Below are 27246 nucleotides of genomic sequence, written 5' to 3'. Positions count from 1 at the left end.
GAAGTTCACTTTAGTCCTGAGGCCCTCAGGAGGCAAGGGAACCTCATTCCCCCACCAGCAGTGTGTCGAGAGGCACGTTTGCAGAGTGGTGGAGTAAGGGGGCATGGCCTCTGATGACCTCTCAGCAATCCCACTGTGTGGGCCTTATTGGAGGTAACAGGAGGACTTGTTGGCCCCTAAGGACCAACAGCAGTCAAGCGGACTTCATTCCCAAACAGCAGCGCACCAGGAGGCGTATTTGCAGAGTAGTGGAGATAGGGGACATGGCCTTCCGCGAGTTGCTGGCTTTTATATCTCTTTTTTTAGGAAAGGGGCCGCGTGGCCCCCCATCCCTAGACTGTTAGCCTGCCCCTTTTTAAAAAACACTTTATTAAAAAAAAAAGGGAGGGGGCCACAGGACCCTCCTCCCAGGCCGATTTCAGCCCCAGGGACCCCATACCCCAGGGCCTGCCCCTTTTTTCTTTTTTAAAAAGGCAGTAGGGTCGCGCGCCCCCCTCCCCGGGCCATTTGCAGCCCGGAGACTCCATCCCCTGGGGCCTCCCCCTTTTGTTTAATTCTTTTTATTTTAAAGGAGGGGGTCCACGCAGCCCCTTCCCTGGAGGATTTTGGCCCCAGGGACCCCATCCACCGGGGCCCAGCTTGTAGTGTGGGTGCCTTGGTCCCACCCAGGGCACCTACATTTAAAACACTGGGAACCTCAGGGGAAGCCTCATGGCCCCCATGGTCCCTGCCGGCTCCCCGTCTCCTGGATCCCAAAGCAATTTGACTGTTTCCCTACTAGCTTCATAGAGGGCAGGGAAACAGACATGCTCTGCTTCCAGGAGGGCAATCCCCAAGCAGGGATCCACCCACTAGACACCAGGGAGGGGGGAGCGGCCCCTTGGGCAAGGGCCTGTGCTCCCCCCAAATAATTTTGGCCAAATGTAGTCTTTTTGCCCCCCCTGGGGGGCAGATGGGGGCAGTAGCCCCCAATCTGCCCCCCCCCCGGGTGGCATAAAGCCCACTAGACACCAGGGAATTAAAAAAAAAAAAAATAGGGGTGGGGGCTTCCCAAAATGGCCAACCCACCACCATTACAGCCTTTCTGCCCCCCCTGGGGCAGATGGGGTATTGGCCCCCAATATGCCCCCCCGGCAAAAAGAACACTAGACACCAGGGAATTGTAAAAAAAAAAAAAATATGGGTGGGGGCTGCCCAAAACGGGCAGGCCCAAGCCCCCACCCCCCAATTATCACAGTCTTTTTGCCCCCCCGGGGGGCAGATGGGGCATTGGCCCCTAATCTGCCCCTTCGGGGGGGCAGAAAGCCCCCTATACACCAGGGATTTGTTTTCAGTTTGTCTTAGGGTGGGGGCTGCCCGAAACGGGCACGCCAATGCCCCCACCCACCCGCCACCATTAAAGCCTTTCTGCCCCCCCGGGGGTCAGATGGGGTATTGGCCCTCAACCTGACACCCGGGGGGGGGGCAAAAAGACCACTAGACACCAGGGAATTGTAAAAAAAATAAAAATAGGGGTGGGGGCAGCCCAAAACGGGCAGGCCCATGCCCCCACCCCACCCCCCAATTATCACAGTCTTTCTGCCCCCCCGGGGGGCAGATGGGGCATTGGCCCCTAATATGCCCCTTCGGGGGGGCAGAAAGCCCCCTATACACCAGGGATTTGTTTTCAGTTTGTTTTAGGGTGGGGGCTGCCCGAAACGGGCACGCCAATGCCCCCACCCACCCGCCACCATTACAGCCTTTGGGGGCAGATGGGGCATTGGCCCCCAATCTGCCCCCCCCCCGGGGGGGCAAAAAGACCACTAGACACCAGGGAATTTTACAAAAAATAAAAATAGGGGTGGGGGCTGCCCAATTATTATAGCATTGGCCCCTAATCTGCCCCGCGGGTACTTGGGTCTCCCACACGAGTGAGGCACCGTTTTTATCGGGAGACCCGGGGGAACGCTGGGTGGTAGGAAATTTGTGTCAGCCTGGTGATGCCACAACTTTCCCACACACAAATGTGTGAAAAAGGGGAATTTTTCAGCTAAATTTGAGGTTTGCAGGGCATTCTGGGTAAGGAAACGTTGGGGGATCCACGCAAGTCATACCTCCCTGGAATCCCCCTGGTATCTAGTTTTCAGAAATGTGTGGGTTTGGTGGGTTCCCCTGGGTGGCCGCCGAGCACCGGGCCAAAAACCCAGGTGACCCCCCTTGCAAAACCAGGTCGTTATGAGGTAGGTAATTTTCATGTCGCCTCAATACGTTTTGGGCCCTTGCCTGTCACGGGTTCTTGGGCCTCCCACACGAGTGAGGCACAGTTTTTATCGGGAGACCTGGGGGAACGCTGGGTGGTAGGAAATTTGTATCAGCCCGATGATGCCACAACTTTCCCACACAAAAATGTGTGAAAAGGGTGAATTTTTCAGCTAAATTTGAGGTTTGCAGGGCATTCTGGCTAAGGAAACGTTGGGGGATCCACGCAAGCCATACCTCCCTGAAATCCCCCGGGTGTCTAGTTTTCAGAAATGTGTGGGTTTGGTAGGTTCCCCTAGGTGGCCGCCGAGCACCGGGCCAAAAACCCAGGTGACCCCCCTTGCAAAACCAGGTCGTTTTGAGGTAGGCAATTTTCATGTCGCCTCAATACGTTTTGGGCCCTTGCCTGTCGCGGGTCCTTGGGCCTCCCACACGAGTGAGGCACCGTTTTTATCGGGAGACCCGGGGGAACGCTGGGTGGTAGGAAATTTGTGTCAGCCCGGTGATGCCACAACTTTCCCACACAAAAATGTGTGAAAAAGGTGATTTTTTTCAGCTAAATTTGAGGTTTGCAGGGCATTCTGGGTAAGGAAACATTGGGGGATCCACGCAAGCCATACCTCCCTGGAATCCCCCGGGTGTCTAGTTTTCAGAAATGTGTGGGTTTGGTAGGTTCCCCTAGGTGGCCGCCGAGCACCGGGCCAAAAACCCAGGTGACCCCCCTTGCAAAACCAGGTCGTTTTGAGGTAGGCAATTTTCATGTCGCCTCAATATGTTTTGGGCCCTTGCCTGTCGCGGGTACTTGGGCCTCCCACACGAGTGAGGCACCGTTTTTATCGGGAGACCCGGGGTATCGCTGGGTGGTAGGAAATTTGTGTCAGCCCGGTGATGCCACAACTTTCCCACACAAAAATGTGAGAAAAGGGTGATTTTTTTAGCTAAATTTGAGGTTTGCAGGGCATTCTGGGTAAGGATACGTTGGGGGATCCACGCAAGCCATACCTCCCTGGAATCCCCCAGGTGTCTAGTTTTCAGAAATGTGTGGGTTTGGTAGGTTTCCCTAGGTGCCAGCAGAGCTAGGGTTCAAAAACTACAGCTAGGCACTTTGCCAAAAAAGGGTCATTTTTGACAGCGAAATTGAGGTGTGTCCACGTTGCGTTTTGCGCCATTTCCTGTCGCGGGCACTAGGCCGACCCACACAAGTGAGGTACCATTTTTCTCGGAAGACTTTGGGGAATGCGGGGTGAATGGAAATTTGTGGATCCACGCAGATTCCAGAACTTTCCACCAGAGAAATGTGGAGAAAATGTGTTTTTTTTGGCAATTTTTTAGGTTTACAAGGGATTCTGGGTAACAGAACCTGGTGGGAGGCAGTCAAGTCACCCCATCCTGGATTCCCCTGGGTGTCTAGTTTACAAAAATGTATAGGTTTGCTAGGTTTCCCTAGGTGCCGGCAGAGCTATGGTTCAAAAACTACAGCTAGGCACTTTGCCAAAAAAGGGTCATTTTTCACAGCGAAATTGAGGTGTGTCCATGTTGCGGTTTGCGCCATTTCCTGTCGCCGGCACTAGGCCGACCCACACAAGTGAGGTACCATTTTTCTCGGAAGACTTTGGGGAACGCGGGGTGGGTGGAAATTTGTGGATCCATGCAGATTCCAGAACTTTCCACCAGAGAAATGTGGGGAAAATGTGTTTTTTTTGGCAATTTTTTAGGTTTGCGAGGGATTCTGGGTAACAGAACCTGGTGGGAGGCAGTCAAGTCACCCCATCCTGGATTCCCCTGGGTGTCTAGTTTTCAAAAATGTATAGGTTTGCTAGGTTTCCCTAGGTGCCGGCAGAGCTATGGTTCAAAAACTACAGCTAGGCACTTTGCCTAAAAAGGGTCATTTTTCGCAACAAAATTGAGGTGTGTTCACGTTACGTTTTGCGCCGTTTCCTGTCGCGGGCCACACAAGTGAGGTACCATTTTTCTCGGAAGACTATGGGGAACGCGGGGTGGGTGGAAATTTGTGGATCGACGCAGATTCCAGAACTTTCCACCAGAGAAATGTGGGGAAAAGGTGTTTTTTTTGTGGCAATTTTTTAGGTTTGCAAGGGATTCTGGGTAACAGAACCTGGTGGGAGGCAGTCAAGTCACCCCATCCTGGATTCCCCTGGGTGTCTAGTTTTCAAAAATGTATAGGTTTGCTAAGATTCCCTAGGTGCCAGCAGAGCTAGGGTTAAAAAACTACAGCTAGGCACTTTGCTAAAAAAGGGTAATTTTGCATTGTGAAAATGTGGTGTGTTCACGTTGGGTTTTGAGCCATTTCCTGTCGTGGGCACTATGCCTACCCCTACAAGTGAGGTACCATTTTTATCGGGAGACTTAGGGTAATTCAGATTTGTAAAGGAACTGTTATTACCTATTGACTTTCGATGCATTTCTGCCTTCCAAATGAAAGACATTGTGTAAAAAAGAAGTCATTCTAAAAAATGACTGATAATTCTCATGCTAGTATGAGTATCCCAATTTCGGAAATGTGCAAATATCTACTGTTTCTAAACTCTATATTTTATTCCCATTTCAGAAATACATAGGTGTCTTTCATACCAATTTTTCCATGTACACATTTTTACAGAATAATTACTATATACCCGGTACATAATAAAAAACCATTGCAAGTTGCTGCTCAGTTTTTGGCTCTGGGTTCGTCGGGTTCTTGGTGAACTTACAAGTCCTATATATCCCCACAACCAGTAATGTCCAGCGGATGTAACAGTATATTGCTTTCAAAGAGCTGTCAAAATTAGAAGAAGTTACAGGTGAAAATGTTGACACAAAAGGCGCTTTTTTTCAACAAATTTTCAATTTATCCTATATTTAACTGTTAGTTTCTATAAAGAAACCTTGATGGATCTACACAAATTACCCCTTTCTGGATTCAGAATTTTATCTACTTCTCTAAAATGTATAGCTTTCCAGGATCCATTATTGCTTTTGTACCCATTTCTACCATTAACTGGAAGGAGGTTGAAAGCACAAAAAATAGCAAAAATAGGCTATGTCCCAGAAAAATGCCAAAACAGTGTAAAAAAATTTGGGTTTCTGACAAAAGTCTGGTATCACCTAAAAGCTGGGAAAATGGTGATTTCAGCCCCACAAACCCTTTTTTGATAACATTTGCAGGGAAAAACCCAGATGCTTTCATTTGCAGCCCTTTTTTCCCATTTTCCCCCCAAAAAAACTAAATTTGGCTGTATTTTGGCTCATTTCTGTGACCTCTCCAGGGGAATCCACAAACCCTGAGTACCTTCAGAATCCCCATGATGTTGTAAGAAAAGGACGCAAATTTGGCGTGTATACCTTATGTGGTCAAAAAGTTACAGGGGCCTCAGCGCGCACTACCCCAAATAGCCAAAAAAGGGCGTGGCACAGGAGGGGGAAAAGGCCTGGCATCGAAGGGGTTAATAATAAGAATCGATTTCTAGCCAAAATAACCATTTTTGCAACATTAATCAATGTTCTAATAATGTATACTTAGCAGTGTGTATGCAGTTCTGGGATGAAAGTTAATAGCTCACTATACTATATTAGGACTTTAAGTTATAAATTGCAAGTAACAAAAGGATGTCTCTTTTGAGAGCAATAATCTGCTGATCTGTTCACATCATATGCACTCTGTAATCTACTTGGTACACGTTCTTTACAGCAGGCATATTAACCCTCTGCACTAACTTTACCTGAGTCAAAACCTCAACTTTACAAAACACTAATCTCTCTCCAGGAAGATAATTAATCATACGAGTTTTCTTGACATTTTTGTGAGGCCTGGTAATTGCCAGCAGAAAGAAACGCTGCAGCAGGTGCTTCAAAAAAGCTTAATAAACTTTCAAACACGGCACCCCCAGGAAGCCAGCACCCGGTGCGGTGGCACCGGTCACACCGCCCTAAAGCCGGCCCTGCTAACAAAAACTACTGAACGGATTTACACCAAATCACAAACAGCATGCTTTCTGGACCAACATTTAGCTTTCTGCCAAATTTGGTGTAATTCAGTTTGGCAGTTTGGGCTGTAGTCATGTTCAAAAAAAGAAAAATCCCCATAGACTAAACATGGGGCAAACATGTTTTAGAACCCCCCTTTTTCCTCAGGCCCCGCTTGACAGATCACTCCAAAGTTTTTCAACACACAGCTGAACCAAAGAGGGGACATTTTGTGAACATTCCGTGGAGATTCATCAAGTGGCGCCAAAGTTATTGGCAAAACAAAAAACGTGTTTCCTATCAAAACTTTGGTCCTAACTATAATTATCTACTGGCGACTGCCAGTAGGCTATATATATATATATATATAAATATATATATATATATATCTATATATATATATCTATATATATAGATATATATATAGATATATATATAGATATATATATTCACTGAAAAAACCATATGTTTCACACATGTTATAGTTAGCTGGACATTTCACTCGTAAAAAAACAATGAAATTCCCCCGTTATAGTTAGTTCAGCTAACTATAACTCGCGCGCCCGCAATCCTCTGCTGATGACGTCACATATTACATCACTCATGACATGGTCAGTGACATCACTCATGACATCACTGATGACATCTCAAATGACATCACTGATGACATCACTGATGGCATCATCCATTGAGTATGTGTTTCTTAACAATTTTAATATGTTTAATATATATAGGCAAAGGCCTGTTGAAGAATGAGTGGGTGTACAAGTATGTAAATGGATGATTTTCTGTGGTGCGTAACTAACTCTATAAGTGAGTCATTAAATGTATCTTACTGCAGACTAGTGACTAAACTGTGTAAATGTCTGTATGTTTCTGTATGTTGGTGTATACGTGGCTGCATGGTTTTGTGAATACCTATATGAGTGTCTATATGAGTTATTGATTGCTTGTCTGAGTATCTGTATGGGTTTCTGAGTGTTTGTGTGGGTAGGGTGTGTGTGACTCTATGCATAGATGTGTGAGTGGGTGATTCTATGGGTGCATGGTTTTAAGAGTGCATCTGTGATGGACTGTATGCTTGAGTGAGTGTATGTAAGGGTGTGTAAGGGATTGAATGTATATCTCAGTGGTACATTTGTGACTAACTACATATGTGAAAGGCAGTATATGTGCGTGTAAGAGTATATAAGTGGGTAGATGTGAGAGTGTGTGATTTTGAGAGTGACTGTATGGATGAGTGTGTGCTTGCATCAATGATTCTATAAGAGCGTAAGAATGTGATACTATTTTTATGAGTAAGTGAACTTGTGTGTGTATAACCACATAGGTGAGTAAATGGGAGTGTGATTATTTGCATGACTGAGTAGGTGTGAGAGTACTTCTATGGATGATTGGTAGTGTGTGAGTGTCTATATAGATGTATAAATGCATATGATAGTTTTGTATGTTGTGACTGTAAGTATGAGTGACTGTACAGGTGAATGAGTGGAGGTGTATGTAGACCTAAGAGTTAATAAGTGGCTATGTAGTTATTGGTATTGCAGTATGTATGGTTTTGAGAATGGAGCTCTTAAATTTTGAGTCGGTGTATCAAAGGTTATATTAGGGTGTGAGAAGATGTGGTAATTTATCACATGGATGACGTCATCAGTGATGTCATCAGTGATGTCATTTGAGATGTCATCAGTGATGTCATGAGTGATGTCACTGACCATGTCATGAGTGATGTAATATGTGACGTCATCAGCAGTGGATTGCGGGCGCGCGAGTTATAGTTAGCTGAACTAACTATAACGGGGGAATTTCATTGTTTTTTTACGAGTGAAATGTCCAGATAACTATAACATGTGTGAAACCTATGGTTTTTTCAGTGAATTTGCAAGGTTTTTTTAAATGCTAATTCCTTACTATAACGTGTGTGAAATCTATGGTTTTTTAAGTGAATTTGCAAGGTTTTTTAAATGCTAATTTATGAATGTATTTTTATATTTTTTAAATATTTATTTTACAATAAGCTACCTATATATATAGTTATAGATTAACTTTATCCTGTAATATGGAATGGCTCAGTTTTTTTTTTATTTGGATAGAGTTGAACAGCATAGTTAATATCTTCTAAAAACTTATAAACACTTTAAAACTGTTTTTTTTAAGGGTTTTTGTCCGTGTCCCAAGAAGAAAAGGTGGGAAAAAAAAGAAGGGGACAGGCTAAAACTACCCTGACCCTCTAGGCACGGTGGTGAGGACCCAGCCGGCTGCCCCAAATTTTCGTTCTTCAATTTTGCAGTTATTTCAAGGCAGATTCGTGCATCTGTGGCAAAATTGAAAACAATTTAAAAAGCACGATCTCCCACGCTTGTTTTTGTATTCGCCCCCCAGGTAGCCCAGGTCCGGGGCGAATTAAAGAAGACTCACGGCATTGAAAAAAGTTGTTTGCGGCTGCTCCATGTGGCCTTCATTCTCGAACTTGTACTTTCCATTTTCATGCTATGGGGGAAATTCTGGAGAGCCACAGCATGAATTGAGTAATTTTGACTAAAAATTCATGCCATGACCGACAAGCGAGGGTCACCCGACTTCCCAGTGCACTGCCCGGATCCCCTAGGTTCTGTTCATCGCTTAGCAAGTGTGTCCTCGGCAAGGTGCTTTTGTTCTTTGTGATCATGGATAGCTGTGAACAAAGGGATGTGGGGATGCTGGGTGTGTGTGTGTGTGTGTGTGTGTGTGTGTGTCTGCAGTAGAGGCACCGAACAAAAGCCCTCGTGCTCCCAGGTCACAACTCATGTGGCACAAATGCACCACATTCCCTGCAAATTGTTGCAGAAGGCAAGGATGCACATGAAAAGCACATGAGCAGCAGCGCTCTCAGCACTGTGGAGCTGTGCCCCCATGCACGGCTACAGACTTTAAGTAAACCCTATGATCACCCTCCTCCTCTGCTTTTTTAACCTTCCGCTGCAGGTCACGCTTTAAACTGCACGCTCTCGTCCCAACCATTCACCAAAAGACAGTCAAGGCTATCGTTCCCCAGTAACAAAACCAGCCCCCTAGGGTCAAAAAACAGCTCCCACTTTTCCGGCCCACCAGGAAAACGCCCGGTTCCCACGATGGCCTGTCCTGCCGTGACACACTGCCCCAGTGACGCCACAACAAAAAGCTGAAGTCCCAAACACTGATACTGCTACCCAAGTCCCAACACCCCTCATTAGCAGCTCACACACATATACAGACATCAAACATTCGTATATCACAAAATCAAACATTGACACAAAATAAAACAGCAGACAAACACACAGTCAATAAACACAAAACGTCTTAGAGTAGCAAGTTTGCATAGTGATATCAGAGATGATCTCCAAAACTACTGCAGAAATACACTGGCAGCATTGATACCTTTAGAAAGAGAAGGAACACGCTTGCTTCAACAACCGTGATCTCTAAAATAGACATATGACAGCATCAAGGACAAACGATCCAGGTCAGCACGGACACACACCACCATAGCACAATGCTAAGTTCTATTATTTTTATTTATACATGTTGTTTTGGGTTTTAAAAACATGAACCACGATTATATAACCAATTATTAACTGAAATGGAAGGTAAATACAAAGAATCAGCATTCATGTGACATCATAATTACGGATTCCGCTGATACAGACAAATAAGTAATATCTAAGCTAAGGCATCTATGAAAAAGTTAAAACATTAAAAGTTGCAACAAAACGTGCACCAGATAGTCAATTTCATTTTGAGGCAACCTGCACATACTTTTAAGTTTGGCTAAACCCGCCCAAGCTTCTGTGCTTCACTTGTAACAAAAACCAAGCACTGGCAAAGCCAAAAGGTCTGGCTTTAATGTGCCAACACACGTAATGAACACAGGCATGCATAAAAGTTGCTAACATGCATGGCATTGGCTAAATGCAGCTTATCACATTAAAGCATGCCCCACTGGCTTCATCTTTACTGGGAAAAATGTAATGAAAAAATGACTGCTGTCTGTGTGGAAAGCAGTCGGAGATAATAATACGTCTGCCCTTGCACCACACCTATAAGTGAAGGCAGGGGCCCAAAGTTTTCTTACATGCAGTCAACAGCATTTCCAAATGCCAGAGTTGTTACATACCAGCGACGACTAGTCATTTTTTTTATTTATGTATTTTTTATTTTATGCAACTGAACAAGCAGCACAAAGAAATTTGCACATGGTGCATTAACAAAGGTAGACCTCAAACTGTTACAGATATGGTCAGTATCATCAAAACCACCTCCCCATCCCTTCCATTGATCAATTGAAAAACAATGTATACCAGTGGCAACTGTCGTCTTGGTTAAGTAACTGATCTTGGATCAGGGAACAGTCTCTGGTAAATTGAAGGAGTAATCCTTTAAAGCGATGTGGTCTCAAGTCTATATGTCGGAGTCTCCTGCGTCGTGTGTCTGGTGGACTGTTGCGTGTCACCTCCCATGTCCAACCCAAAGTGTTTTCTCCAGGGGTCCCAGATCCCTTGAAATTTCCTTGGGCATCCTCTACTACGATATGTGACCTGCTCAGCCGTCATGTACATATCCATTCTTTTTGTCTATTCCTGGATGGATGGGGTGTCATCCGCTCCCCAGTTCTTGGCTATTTCCCGTTTGGCCACCGACAGTCCCAAAGAGGTAAAAGTCAGCTGCGTTCTAGTTATGTCCACCTCGTTTGGGATCCCCAATAACACAAATTTGGGCTCCATTGGTAATGTTACCCTTAGGACCGTTGCCAATAATCCAATCACGTGCGGCCAGTATGGTAGGAGTGTAGGACATGCCCAGATCGTATGGTAAAAATCACTTTTGGTGGCATTGCACATCAGGCATAGCGGCAACTCTGCCCTTCCCATCTTATGCGGTCTATCTCTATCATAGTACGTTTGGTGCAGTATTTTAAGTTGAAGGAGTCGAAGTCGTGACTTTATGGCCACATCCCTGGGGTGCATTAATGCCACCTCCCACTCAGTATCTTCCATGGACCCCACATCCCTCTCCCACTTTGCTCGGAGACCTAGCAACCCATCAAGAGTATTGTTATTGATGGTTTTATATGTGAGGGAGACCGCTTTACCGATCAGTTCCTCCTGTAGGAGCCTGCCCTCCAGGGGAGCGTATTCCGGGAGTTGGTCACAGGGGATGATTACCGCCCGCCATGCGTGTCGCAATTGTGCGTACTTAAGGAATTGGGAATCATTCAAGTCATATTCTTTCTTACATTTGGCCCATGTTTCAAGCTCCCCGTTTCCGACTATGTCCCCTATCGTGGAGATCCCAAAAAGGTCCCAGGTCTCGAACCCTGTGAGTTTATGTACTTCCCTAAGCCAAGTCCCTTCCAAAAGTGGTGTGGTCCACGTAATTCATTTCGTCCAACCCAAGGTCTTGCTAGTCCTCTTCCATGCGAACAACGTCATTTTTGAGTCGCGGGTAACAGAGGTGAGCTGCCCTTCCCCCATAGAGGTAAATCTAGGTGTGTTTGGTGTTGCATTGTCTCCCTCTCAAGACGGTATTTGGGGTGATCTCTGCGTTTGTGTGTCCAGCTGTTTATGGAGATCAGGTGGGACGCCCAATAATAAGCCTCTTTATCAGGGAGTGTGATCCCTCTGTTGTAAGGGTTGCGCAGCAATTTCTGAAGTGCAGTTCTGGGGTGCCCGTCCTGCCATATTAGTGATCTAATGTTGCTATCTATCTCAGTGAAGATAGCCCTAGGTAGGATATGGTATGTGCTTTGGAGAGCGTACAAGAGTTGAGGCAGAGTGATCATTTTAAAGAGAGCCGCTCGACCAAGCAGGGTGAGAGGAAGGTCCTTTCATCTCTGTATGTCGGCCCTAAAGTTGCCCAGGATGATGCCCAGATGCTCCCGTCTAAACACCTCCGCATGGGGCGTGACAAAGATGGCCAGATATTTAACCCTTTGAACGTGGCCGGAATTTCCCCGCGGCACGGGAAAATTCCACGCGTGTGCAGATCGGATGGCTCCTGGCCGTTCGATGCACATGCCCACCATGACGTCGGACGGATGGGGGCCATCCGACGCATGCAAGGGGTTAAAGCCCCTCAACACCACTCGCCATTCTCTGGGTAGAGAACAATCTAATGGTGTGTTGGTCGGGCAGTATAGTGTAGATTTATTCCAGTTAATTTTGTACCCTGAGTGTCTTCTGTAGTCGGTAATCAAGTCGAAGAGGGCCGGTATGGTTGTTTCAGGGTGTGTGATGTACATCAGGATATCGTCCGCGTAGAGAGAGATTTTCTACTCCTCTGTGCCCATAGCGATGACTAGTCTTGATCCCACCTCATGCATCTTTGATCTGTCTACACGTCTTCACCTCACTCTTTAAGGGTCTTTTCCATTACAGCTTTCTCCTTTTACCACTGTTTCTTACCTTTTAGTTTCTCCTTCTTTCTGTGTTTCCTTCCTTTCTCTCTCTTGCTCTGGGTTAAAATCTAGTGATGAAAAAACAATTCCTGCTCCCAAATTTGAGAGCAGATGCACACCACCTGCAAAAATGAACCACCGCCTGCCTCCAATATTGCCCTTATCAAGAGGAAGGAAGACAACATTTTGTAAAGTGTCTTATCCCCTAATTTGCTGGTTCTGATCAAAGGATATGGATTAGTATTTATCAGGTCTCAGCGGTAAGGACAACAACTTCTTACACAGCCACCACTCTAGCCAGGTCTAGTCAGTTACACACCAAAGATAACCTGTGCTCACCTTTTGGTAGCTTGGTGCAGAGCTTATCATCTGAGACAATGAATACACCGCAAATAAGACTCCACACAGAATTATATAAAAATATATATATTGTATGTAACACATAGACCTAAAATGACATGATATTATGCAAATCCTGAGGTAGTACTCATTAACCTGACCAATGAGAGGCAAAAACGACATACATTACATCAGGGCATTAAATGCAGCAAGTTATGAAAAGAAAGATGCATGAACCAAAAATTACCTTGAAGATTATGCAGTTATCAAGTATAACAGTGAATGTGCAAACTACATTAATCACAGTAAGTCCAAAACAATAGCAATGCCGAATGTAATTGTCAAGTTATCACAGTAAATGCATAAGGGCCACAAAGACCTGCAAATTACGTGTATATGTTTTGAAAATGTATGCTTCTGAGAATGGTACTCAACGTAGGGAAGGACATGAGATCCCAGCCATAGAGATATGGCAAATACATTCCCCAACATGCACAGTTGCAAGTTACAAGCAATACCCAGTGCTAGCATACAAACATGTGTCAAATGAGTAAAACTGAAGAGTTTCTGGGCTCTCTCATGAAGGAGGCACATCGTCTGTAAGAGAAAAAAGAGTCAACCTCTAGCAAAGCTAGCATGTGTCATTGAGGGAAATGTTAGACTTTCCAGCACTCCCTCACGCAGGCAGCCCGGAGCCCTTGAGCTGGGAGGCTCAACCAGTAACTGCAGCCCATTGCTTACAGAGTAACACACGGGACTACGGGTCCCAACCCAAAACCTCCTGCGCCTCCGTGGGGCAATTGAGTGCTGCCCTCTTGGTGAGGTTAGTGGGCCTCACTCCTAGGCCCCCTGTTGTGGGGACACAGCTCACAGCTAAAGGTGGTAGCTGCCGCGAATGAGAATGGCCATCCCAGTCTTCAGGGCATGTCTCCTCTTCCACAGTGGCTTACCAGTTGGAGGTGTGCACTAGGGAGTCCAAACGGCCAGCAACATTCTCCAGACATGGAGATGGTGCCACTGGATGGCACTTCTCTATCAGGCGGTGTACGTTGCGGTCCACTCACCGAAGGGAGCCGTATTAAAAAACATACTACAGATGCTCCTGGGGAATCAGGAGCATATAGCAGTGCTTCACTAAGCGCTTGTTAGTAGTTAATGGGTATCCTTAAACACCAAGTACCCACGCCTCCGATATTCATGAAATGAAGGGCTCAGCACATGCTGTTACTTATAGAATGGGGGAGTCACCAGGCAGCACTCAACTCACGCTAGTAAAAAGCTTGCGATGGCCATAAGAGGGAGAGGGCAAGCCACCTAGTCCCTGGATAACAATAGGGGGGCATCAAAGCAGGGAGGCAGGCAGCAGGTCAGCACATAAGGCAAGTTGCAAAGTGGCAGTCCCTTCTGCAGCCTAGCAATTGCTAGGCAGCAAATCAGCACAAAAAACAAGTAGTCCAAATGGCAGTTCCTTCTGGCAGCACACTAATCCTCTTGGCAATATGCAGTGTGTAGAGCCAGCAGAGCCTGGTTAAAGGTACCACGCAGTGTCTAACATCATGGGGTCAGAACCCCTGTACTTATACTCAACAATGTCTCTGTTCAAGGGGCAACTTAAAAAAAAACCTTAGAAGTGCACAACAGAACCCTTTCAATGCATCCCTGGCTCCAGACATATGTAGTGGGCAAATCAGCCCTTTGTGTGAGGGCAGGACAAATCCTATACAATTGTAAAGTGTGAACTCCCTCTCCCTACCCCGGAAGACCATCAGTATGCAGATGAATGCAGATGTAACCCTGTCCCACCCAACCCTTCCTGTGAGATTGCTGTCGGGAAAGTATGCGCGAAGTGTAGCTGCCACCCAGGCTGATATGTAGATTGAAGTCAGGCTGCAAAACACAAAGAGAAATGCACAGAGAAATGCCCACTTCCTAAATATTTATATAATATTTATATACACTTTCTAAATGTGGCATTTCTAAAATAGTAATCTAAAATCCAACTACACCAAAAGCAGACTTTATCAATACCATTCTAAACATACCAAACATGGCAATGCTACTCCTTTCAAATCAGAAATTACCACTTCAAAGTATATAAGGGGATTCCCAATGCTAGCCTTTAACAGGAGTAGGCCTTACATCAGTGAGACACAAAATGTGCTGTTTGTCACTACCAGGACATGCCACACAATAAAGGCACTAGTACTTCCTTTTACTTACACAGCACCTTGCCCACAGGGCTACCTAGGGCTTACCTTAGGGATGACCTGTATGTAATAAAAGGGGAGTTTAAGGCATGACAGTAGTTTTAAATGCCAAGTCAAAGTGGGAGTAAACTGTGCACGCAGGACCTGCAGTGGCAGGCCTGAGAGAGGTTTGAAAGGGTATCTCTGTGAGTGGTGGAAGCAGCACTGCAGGCCCAATAGTAGCATTTAATTTACAGGCCCTGGGCATATGGTATACCATTATGCAAGTGACTTACATGTAAATCAAATATGACAAACATGTATCAACCAATCACACCATATTTTTGGGGAGAGAGCACATGCACATTAGCGCTGATTAGCAGTGGTAAAGTGCCCAGAGTCCGAAAGCCAAGAAAAAGAAGGTCAGAAACATAGGCGGAGGAAGGCAAAAGGTTTGGGGATAACCCTGCAAAAGGGCCCGGTCCAACTCATATATATACTTTCACTGAAAAAAAGTAAGGTCACAGGGAAAACAACAAAATTTACAGGGACGATATAGTTAGGAATACATTTTTTTTAAAGTAGAAATTCACTGAAAAACAAAGGTTACGGGGAATTATAGTTAGGAAATAACATTTCAAAAACCTTAGAAATTCACTGAAAAAACAAAGGTTACAAGGACGTTATAGTTAGCTTCAGTTTTATACGCACAAAACCATTGAAATTCAGCAGTTTTAATTACACTTATCTCAAAAAACAATAACTCAAACACCAAGGTAACTACTAATTACCCCACATATTACATCAGTCATGACATCTTCTGTGACATCATTTATAATATCACTGCAACATTTGCAATAAAATTAATCATGAGAAAACTACACAGTGGGGGCATGAGTTATAGGTACCTTAGGGCACGAGTTATAGTTTCTTGAGATGAGATACGTGTGGTGATCTATGGACAGAGACACCATGAAGAATGTTCTGGGTAGGTTTATTTACAAGTAGATGTAACGAGCGGATGGTGGCACATAGATTGGCAGCAACTGTCAACCCCAAATAACACTTGAACATTCCTTTTGAGAACTTGGAATATGACACTCTGCCAATGTTGCAATCTGATGCCCAGCTATACTCTAACTCTATACCAAAAATGGCTCCTACCTGGGTTTTCCCTTTTGCAGAAAATAAATAAACTACTTCTTACATTACATATATATAACACCTACAATACATCTATTTTATACATGAGCTACTACTTATGGCTACTCCATGGGCTTTCCCTTTTACAGAAAATAAATAAACTACATCATATATCACATATATATAACACCCACAATACATCTATATTATAAAGGAGCTACTACTTACATCACATCCATATCTTTTCCTTATAACTACTACCTAGGTGTGGTTGACTACCATAAATTCTACTCCAGGATTAGGTTTGAAAATGTAACCCATATAAACCACACCCAATATAATAAATCAATTTTAAACACACATTTAAGATGAAAAAAATGAACTCACTCCCTGAATCACCAGGATAAATTCTTTGTTTTTGTCGGGGTCACAGCGGTTGCCGTTCCCCCGACATCCTGTAAACACACACAACACTGCCGGGAGACTCACTTCCGGTTGGAAGACGAGCCCCGGTCTAGTTCTTGCAGACCACTGAAGCACTTCCGGGGGAAACGCTTTTAGCCCGCGCTTCCCGCCGGCTCTGTGCTTCAGATTTCGCCAGAGGCTCACGTCGAGTGGGAGTATTCCTGTTACCTACCGTTGTGTGAGCACCAGTCTACAGTTGCTGAACGCGTTGGAGCGTTACCTTGTGTTCCGGGTTACCGCGCTGTAGCGGTAACACCTGCGGTTTCCTGTACACCGCGCTGGAGCGCATATCTTGTTATAGCTTTTGAGTTTTAGTTCACCGCGCTGAATAGCGGATATTGTTTGTCTTCGCTACCGCGCTGGAGCGCGTATATCGTTTAATCTTCGCTACCGCACTGGAGCGCCAATCACTTTGTTTCGTCTCACCGCGCTGGAGCGCTGACCTTGTGTATTTTGGTTTCCGCACTGGAAACACCAACAGGCTTGTTTTCTTTTTCCCAACAGCGCAGAAGCGCCACCTCTTACGTTATAGGGAGTCAGAACCTTGCGCAATCCTTCTTCTATAGTGACTAGTGCAGGAGCGAGTCATCCATCAGTTCCTCGAACCTTCACAAGGGGGTCCATGCTGGGGAATGCCCCTGGAGTATTCAAATCCGTCTTGAGCAAGTTGAAGGCCTGGAGCAGCAGACACACCGGTGAGTCCTGGCAGGATAACGCTTGTGTGTGTTTTAGGGAAGGCTTGATAAGGGGCGGAAACAGGGGATCTTACTTAATTTCATTCTTGTTCTGTTTTCCAGTTGCCCCGGGGATATCCTGCGCAGCACCTTCCACGCATTCCCACCTCATTCCCGTTTTCTGGCTCCTTTCCTTGCGCCCATCTCATCCCTGTTGGGTCCTGATCCCGGGAGAGGTCAGGTGGGGGCAGGGACGGGTGTTCCTGTCGTCTCTGCGGAATCACTTCGCAAGTAAAGTAAGTCTTGTGGGGTACCTGACAGAATCTGAAGCCCACGTTACATATTCCACCCAGACGACATGAACGACCAGGAGGTCACCTTGCACGACATAGCAGTCATGCTGACTGCCATGCAAACCGAAAACCTAAGCCTACGCCACGATATCACTGCCCTACAGAGTCAAGTGGCGTCCGGGGTCACCAGTCCTTGGGGAACCACTCCTAGTCCCAGAGTCATTCAAGAAGGGTTGTTGCGCCCACCAACCTTCACCTTTGGGGGGTCCTCCGCTGCCACCGACCCGAGCACTGCTATACAAGTCGTCACACCCCATCCTGTACAACTGGCACCACCTGAACGTTTCTACGGCGACAGTACAAAGTATGGGATCTTCATCCACCAATGCCACTTGCACTTCATGGCCAGACACACGGCTTTTCCCGATGACGCATCCAAGATCGCTTACATCTTATCATACATGGGAGGAGACGCAGCTCAGTGGTCCATTTCATTTGTGGAAAACGACGATCCCATGCTTCATCACTTACCAACATTCCAGGAAACCATGCGGCGTATGTTCGCCCGTCACACCTTTGTACAGGCTGCAGACAATGAGTTGCTAAGCCTAAAGCAAGGCAATCAAGACCTGCTACATTACGTTACCCAATTTAGCCGGCTTGTCATCGAGGCCCATTGGCCAGAGGATAAAAAGGTGTCAGTTTTCTACCGAGGCCTACGGGAAGATCTGAAGGATCTCATCTCCCAGTTGCCCAACCCGCCTGAGGAAATAGGTCCTTTCATAGACTTAGTGGTGAAGATGAATTTCCGACTACAGGAAAGAAGGACCGATAAAGGGAGAAACAGTGACCTTCGTTTCCTGTCCAGCGGAGATAAGGACGCCGAAAAAGCCAAAGAAGAAGCAACAACTCCTAGTGACACCTCCGAACCTATGCAGATAGGGGGCATAAGAGGGCCGTTGACCAGTCAGGAGAGGGAAAGAAGGAGAAAACAAAACCAATGTCTCTATTGTGGGAAGAGTGGACATTTCGTCAGGGAATGTCCAGTGAAACCCTCCAAAACAAGAGGTAAAAGGCCGTTTGCGTTACCCATTACCAAAAGCGAGTTGATGGGAAACGAGACAACCCAGTAGACAAGGGGATCCGTCCTCTGGGTTCTTCGTATAACACCTCAGCGATCCCTGCAGTACTGGACGGCAGTCGTCACGTAGGAATAGACGTCACCTTACACAATCAGGCGGGCAGAACCTGGTCGGTTACTGCCATGCTGGATTCCGGTGCGACAGGCAGCTTTATCGACACTGTTTATCTACGCACCTTGGGCATAGCCATAGTAGCCAAGGAGCAACCTGAAACGGTCAAGGCTGTTGACGGAACGGATTTGACTTCCGGTCCTATCAGGCATCAAACAGAGAACCTGACCATGTCCTTTGTCAACCAGCACGCTGAGGCTGTTTGTTTCGACGTCATCGACGCTCCTCAATTCAAGATCATCCTGGGGTTACCATGGCTAGTGAAGCACAATCCCCGGATCGATTGGGTGGCCAGAACCATACACCTGGATTCTGAATACTGCTGTACTACCTGTTACATGAAGGACAATCTGACAGGGACTCGCTCCATACAGGCGCGGTCCTTACCGATAGATGGCATGGGGACGGTTTCCCAAGCAAACATACCAGAGGAGTATCAGGACCTAGCGGAGGTGTTCGATAAGAAGGGGGCCAACACTCTGCCTCCTCACCGATCGTTCGACTGCCGCATTGACTTGATCCCTGGCTCCACGCTGCCTTGCAGCAGGATATATTCGCTCACAGAGAAGGAGAATACTCACCTTCGTTCGTACCTGGATGAGTTCTTGGACAATGGCTTTATTCGCCATTCCAGGTCTCCGGTTTCCTCTCCTCTTTTCTTCGTGTTGAAGAAGGAAGGCGATCTGAGGACCTGTATTGACTTTCGGGCGATGAACGCCATCACGGTGAAAAACCGATACCCTTTACCGTTGATCTCAAGCCTCCTGGAGCAAGTAAAAGACGCATCGGTCTATACGAAGCTCGACCTGCGGGGTGCCTACCACCTCGTCAGAGTTAGGAAAGGGGACGAATGGAAGACCGCCTTCCGGACGAAATTCGGTCTGTTCGAGTACCAAGTGATGCCTTTCGGACTCTGTAATGCCCCCGCAGCGTTCCAATTCTTCATAGACGAGGTGTTGAGGGACTTCATAGACGTCTTCTGCATTGTCTACATCGACGATATCCTGATATATTCCCGAACCATCAAGGACCACGTACAGCACGTGCGCGCAGTCCTCCAACGACTAGGGGAACATCGTTTATACGTCAAACTGGAGAAGAGCGTCTTTCACGTCACCTCGGTGGAGTTCCTGGGGCACATCATCACTCCGGCAGGCATCCAGATGGACAACAAGAAAGTCGAAGCCATCTTGACTTGGCCTTCTCCGGAATCCGTAAAAGGGGTCCAGCGGTTTATAGGTTTTGCCAACTACTACCGTAGGTTCATCACAGGATTTTCCGCGCTGGTAGCTCCTATCACGCGCTTATTACGGAAAGGAGTACCGTTTGGGTGGGACCAGAACGCTGACAGCGCATTTCAAGAACTCAAGAGACGATTCACCATCGCCCCCGTACTGGTGCATCCTGACACCGAGCAACCCTTCATAGTGGAAGCCGACGCCTCACAGGACGCGATGGGGGGCGTGTTATCCCAACGAAGCACCAGCACAGGACAACTGCATCCGGTGGCTTTTTATTCTAAAAAGCTACAACCAGCCGAACGCAACTACACGGTGTCTGACCGAGAGCTCTTAGCCATCAAAACGGCGTTTGAAGAATGGCGCCATTTTTTGAAAGACGCCAAACACACGGTGACCATCTACACCGACCACAGGAACCTTCAGTTTCTCCGTTCAGCCCGTGCCCTCACAGCCCGACAGTTGAGATGGACTCTATTCTTCAATGAATACAACTTCATAATCACATTCCGACCCGGAAAAGACAACGCCAAAGCGGATGCCCTTTCACGACTAGAGGAACGGGACGGTTATGCCGAAAACACCGAGCCAAGCCCTATACTGGCTGAGAAACACTTCCAGGGAGTGGTTGCATCCTCTGACTTCCTGTCTCTCGTGAAAAGGGAGATGACACGGTCAGATCCGGTGGTCCTGGCTGCGGAACACGATGGACTAAACCGTGCCGACGGACTGCTGTTTCATGACGAACGGTTGTATTTACCTGAAACACCCAGCCAACAAAGGGCGCTACACCTGTGCCATGATCAAGTCCTCTCTGGCCATCCGGGGTACCACAAGACACTGGACCTCGTACAAAGACAGTTTTGGTGGCCATCGCTGGTAACCGACACCCGTACTCATGTGGCGAATTGTACCATTTGCCTTCTAGGGAAGAACAGGTCCGACCCTTCTGTGGGTCTACTACGGCCCATTCCAGTACCGCCCTTTCCCTGGCACACCATCTCCATGGACTTCGTGGTTGATCTCCCCATCACCAAGACCGGGCATACCACGGTCCTCACCGTCGTTGACCACCTATCCAAAATGGCGCACTTTATACCCTTGTTAAAGGTGCCCACCGCATCGGAGCTGGCGTTGGTCTTCGTTCACGAGGTGGTCCGCCTCCATGGCATCCCTTCGGTGGTCATAACGGACCGGGGGTCTCAATTCGTGTCCCGGTTCTGGAAGGAGGTGTGCACCATTCTCGGGATGGACGTACGCTTATCCTCCGCCTATCATCCTCAGACCGACGGTCAGGCGGAGAGAACGAATCACACCATGGAACAGTACCTCCGTTGTTTGCTTCTGATGGTGGAGAAGGAATGGTCAGCGGTGTTATGGATGGCGGAATTTGCGTACAACAACAGCAAACATTCAGCCATAGGCGTGTCTCCTTTCTTTTGTCTTCACGGCCGTCACCCCCGCACCACTGCTTGGGAGGTGCCTCGAGACAGCCAGTTGCCATCGGTGCGTGCTTATCATGAGACCCTGCGCGACCTCTGGCAGCAGGCGCGGTTTGAGTTGGCAAAAGCTAAAGACACCTACAAGGCGCATGCCGACGCACACAGACAGAAGGAGCCCGACTACCGTTTGGGCGACAAGGTGTGGTTGTCCATTCGGCACCTTAACGTACATGGTCCCAAGAAACTGTTGCCTCGTTTTGTGGGTCCCTTTGCCATCGAGAAGGTGATCAACCCTGTGGCCATGAAGCTCTCGCTGCCTCCACACATGCGGATCCACCCTGTTTTCCATGTCTCCCTGCTGCGGGCGGTCCGCTCTGGTGCACCGATTCCCTCTCCTCCGTCTCCGGTGGTGGTGGAGGGCCATGTTGAGTATGAGGTCAGGGCCATCTTGGGGTCTCGTCGTGTCCGAGGTAAACTCTTCTACTTGGTGGACTGGAGGGGTTACGGTCCGGATGAACGATCCTGGGAACCATTGTCCCATGTCCGTCATGCTCCCCTTCTGGTCCGTGCTTTCCATCTGAGTCACCCCCTGAGCCCTCGCCCTGCTTGCCCTTTCTGAGGTCCGGGGTTCGGTGGGGGGGGCCTGTTTTTGGGGGGGGGTTCTGTCGGGGTCACAGCGGTTGCCGTTCCCCCGACATCCTGTAAACACACACAACACTGCCGGGAGACTCACTTCCGGTTGGAAGACGAGCCCCGGTCTAGTTCTTGCAGACCACTGAAGCACTTCCGGGGGAAACGCTTTTAGCCCGCGCTTCCCGCCGGCTCTGTGCTTCAGATTTCGCCAGAGGCTCACGTCGAGTGGGAGTATTCCTGTTACCTACCGTTGTGTGAGCACCAGTCTACAGTTGCTGAACGCGTTGGAGCGTTACCTTGTGTTCCGGGTTACCGCGCTGTAGCGGTAACACCTGCGGTTTCCTGTACACCGCGCTGGAGCGCATATCTTGTTATAGCTTTTGAGTTTTAGTTCACCGCGCTGAATAGCGGATATTGTTTGTCTTCGCTACCGCGCTGGAGCGCGTATATCGTTTAATCTTCGCTACCGCACTGGAGCGCCAATCACTTTGTTTCGTCTCACCGCGCTGGAGCGCTGACCTTGTGTATTTTGGTTTCCGCACTGGAAACACCAACAGGCTTGTTTTCTTTTTCCCAACAGCGCAGAAGCGCCACCTCTTACGTTATAGGGAGTCAGAACCTTGCGCAATCCTTCTTCTATAGTGACTAGTGCAGGAGCGAGTCATCCATCAGTTCCTCGAACCTTCACAAGGGGGTCCATGCTGGGGAATGCCCCTGGAGTATTCAAATCCGTCTTGAGCAAGTTGAAGGCCTGGAGCAGCAGACACACCGGTGAGTCCTGGCAGGATAACGCTTGTGTGTGTTTTAGGGAAGGCTTGATAAGGGGCGGAAACAGGGGATCTTACTTAATTTCATTCTTGTTCTGTTTTCCAGTTGCCCCGGGGATATCCTGCGCAGCACCTTCCACGCATTCCCACCTCATTCCCGTTTTCTGGCTCCTTTCCTTGCGCCCATCTCATCCCTGTTGGGTCCTGATCCCGGGAGAGGTCAGGTGGGGGCAGGGACGGGTGTTCCTGTCGTCTCTGCGGAATCACTTCGCAAGTAAAGTAAGTCTTGTGGGGTACCTGACAGTTTTATCACTTTGTCTCAATTATGTTCCTCGACCTCCATCACAGTCATTCTTCTTTCATTCTTAATCCTCCTCTATCACACATCCATTTTTCTTTTTGCCCATCATTACCTCCCCTTCCTTCACCTTAACCACACAACCAAGATTCGACCACTGATCATCTTCAACTTGCACGCTCTTATCTTTTACCTCCATAACTTTGACAGGCGGCCCAAACTTGGACACCCCTTTCCTCACATGCACAGGTTTTCTTACCAGCACAACACCCCTGATTTTGAGTTTAAGAACTTTAACATAATTCCTCTCGTCAAAATATCTTTTCTGTCCCACTTCAACCTTTTCAACAACCATACGGACATCTTCATCCGTCCATTTACCACACTTCACCCATTTATTTATCCATGCTGGACAAAAACACGTAGTTGCTCTCTGTCCTCTCAACAGTTCAAATGGCGAGACTCCTGTCAAAGTATGTCATTCGATAAAACCACAACATAGTTTTCACTGCATTTACTACCACACACTTATTAGAGATAGCCCACTGTATGCACTCTCCCAATAGTCTGTTCATCCTCTCAACCAGTCTGTTAGTCTGGGCGCTCTCAAGATGTTTAATTTCACTATACTTCAAGAAAAGTTTCACTTGATCAGACACAAATTGAACCCCATTATCTTATGCTAATGTAGCAGGAAACCCTTCCTTCAAGAACACTTCTTTTAAAAACTAAATTAAAACGTGTGATGTAAACTCACATACAAATGTAACTTCTGGTCACTTACTGTAATAATCCATAATAACTAGGGCACATCTGGATGTACTGGCCAGCGCATTGAATGCTCCTACAATATCGATCCCCACTTTTTCCCATGGTGCAGTGGGTAGTTCTAGCAGACACAGTGGGCGAGTGCGTGACTTCATGGTTTTATCACAGCTAGAACATATGACACATTCCTTTATTATCTGTTCTATTTCCTAATCCATGGAGGACCACCAAAATAACAACCTTACATGTTTTTTGTACGTGTGGCTCCTAGATGACCGTTGTGAGAACTAACTATGATGGCATTCCTCAAAGAGATAGGTGGAGCCAATTTGTCTGCTCATATTTATAAACCATCCTCTAGGGATAACTTTTCTGCTACCTTTACATATGTTTTTAACTCAAAGTCAAGATTCCTCTCCCTTCGCCAACCTGATTCCACATATCCCATAACTATGACCAATAAGGGATCATCTTTAATAGCATTATGCCACTCCTGCTCTGTAAATGCACATATCTGTGGTAAGTCTACAGCTGCAACTATACAGTCTTTCTTATCCTCATCTAAATCAGCATCACTGTTTACCTCAGTATCCCCTGAGAACCGTGACAACAAGTCTGCACATTTGTTCTTGCTAGCAGGAATATGTTCAGGAATAAAATCAAATTGCAATAGATTTTTCCGACAATTTTACAATACGGGGAATGAAATCTCTGACATTCTTATCACTCAGCATGTATAACAACGGCTTGTAGTTGGCAACGGGTGGTGATGTTACATTCGTGGTTGAGGCACATGAAGCAGTCAGGACAGAGGTATTTTATTCTTGGTGTGACTCCTAGCTATAGACGAACGCACAAAATTGTTTCACACTTACATTGAAGATGAGACACCAGATGAATATTTTCCATATGTGGACATATAAGTCCTGTTAACTTACCAAGAGCACATAAATTGGTTTAAAGGCGCCCTCTCCCACACCATTGAAAATGTGAGACTTGGTCCGCTCAGAAAAGAAGGAGCAGCCTGGCCGATCTTAGCTTCGTAGACAACATGCCCCAACATTCTTAGATTACGAGCAGTAGAAATGCACACACTATACGAAGATTTAGTAAACATTTACAGAAATTTTACACAGGACATAATGTGAACACTTATAGTTCAACCTGTGAGGGCTGTTCAGACTGCACAACCTCAATTGGCCACTACGGGTAAAAGTCCCGAAATGCTTAATGCCATAATGGGAAGAATTCCTACCAGTCGCTGTTCTGGATAGCACAAAAAATAGCACATCTTGAAGCGGGTTTTCCCCATACGGGCCCACAGGAAAAACACAGAATTCTAACAATTTGCTTGCCAATGGGGATGACTCTACCGATAGAAGATTGTGCCACTTGGGGTACAGATTTTGCTGCCGTTTACACCAGAACTCATGGTACCCCTTCAATAGAGGTAATACCGGATGTATTTAAACAAATAGAGAATGAGTACAGGGCAAACCTGCTCTAGACTTAGGAATGTAACTAATAGGCAATAGTGTCTAGGTTTCTACAATATTTTATTTATTTGTCCTCATTCACCTCAGGTTCCAATGTCTATTAGCTCTGCCCAATAATTCGAAACTTACCTAAAGCCGGGCACCAGAATAGACATTATCCCCATACTGGTACAACTCTCTCAGATTGTCCGATTAACGGTAGCTGCACCAAATGGGGTGGGAGGGCCTTTGCAGCAAAAGAGAGCAATACAGGTGTAATCATTGGGCAAAGTATGTAATCCTTTGCATTTTCTATATCCATCGCTTCCCACTACACCATAGACAACTTGATAACAAAAACCAGAATATTTTCTTCTTGAAATTTTCACCAGTAAGTCCATTTTAGATATATAAAAGAAGGAGTACCTCCCACACATTTCCGACAGATTTCTCTTCTTGCCAACAAAATATAGTAATACAGGAGATCTCTGGCAATTCCTGTAATACCTTCAATCAATCCAAAGATGATCAATAAAAGTCTTACCTTAATAGACCCAAAATACCTGAAATGGTCTTGCCCACTTCATCCCAAAACCTCAGGATTCTCGGGTATTGCAGAAACATGTGAACATCTGTCACCTTTTCTAAACCACACATTGAGCATTTAGCAGATCTTCCTTTCCCTATCTTCAACAGCTTCTCATGTGTTAGTGGAAAAAGGTGTTTGCTCCTTAAAAAAGCGGGCTTAACAATGGTATATAATGTAAGCATCGATACTTGCCACATATTTTGTAACTGCTCCCTCGGCAAGCATCTTCCCCAAAATTTTTCTGCCAGGCTAAAATCTCCGTCAGTGATATCTTGTAATTATTCCTAATACCAGATTGAGACCTCCTTGTTTCCTGGTGGTTTCCCCACAAGCTGTTCTTCCAAGAAATTACCAATGCCCAAGCGCAACTTCCGGCTTTGCTCCCAACTTTTCAATTGTAAATATTTAAATTTCGAGTCTGCCCGCAACAACTCATTTAATTTATCCAATGGTAAAAGGTTACCGTCTTGAGTTAAATCTGCCCAGTAACGCACACCCACATTCCTTATCGGTAGAGCTAACTTGTCTTTGAGGCATTCCGGGGTCCCAGGAGACTCCCAAATACGGGCTGAATAGGAATAATGATCAAATTTTGACCATCGTCTGATAGTATACCACATTCTAACCATTGCTTGTAATACTTTTAATTTGATTTTTTTGAAGAATTTTGGATCTCCAAATTTGAATAGGAACCTATTTAAACCCATATTACTTTCTTTTATCATCGCCATAAACATAGTCCCTAATTCTGATCCATTTGACGTATTGAAAAGCATTTAGAGTTCGTCAACTGGAAGGCCCAAGCATAATATTGGATATCTGGTAGGGATAGCCCCCCCTTTCTCCCTTCTTCTCCGCAGTTTATTCCATGAAATTCTGCGCCCCGTGTATTCCCAAATTAAAGTGTTTATCGCCTGCGGAATTTTATCAATCAGTGACTTCTCAAGATGCAAGGGGATCGTACTGAATAGGAAAGTAATTTTTGGCAGTATCACCATCTTGACCAGATTGACCCATTCAGATTGTTAAGGGTAGATGTACCCATCCCTCCATTAACTGTACAATTT

The sequence above is a fragment of the Triturus cristatus genome, chromosome 3_2, assembly GCF_964204655.1.
Source record: "Triturus cristatus chromosome 3_2, aTriCri1.1, whole genome shotgun sequence".
Taxonomy (NCBI): domain Eukaryota; kingdom Metazoa; phylum Chordata; class Amphibia; order Caudata; family Salamandridae; genus Triturus; species Triturus cristatus.
Note: the sequence above shows the minus strand (reverse complement) of the source record.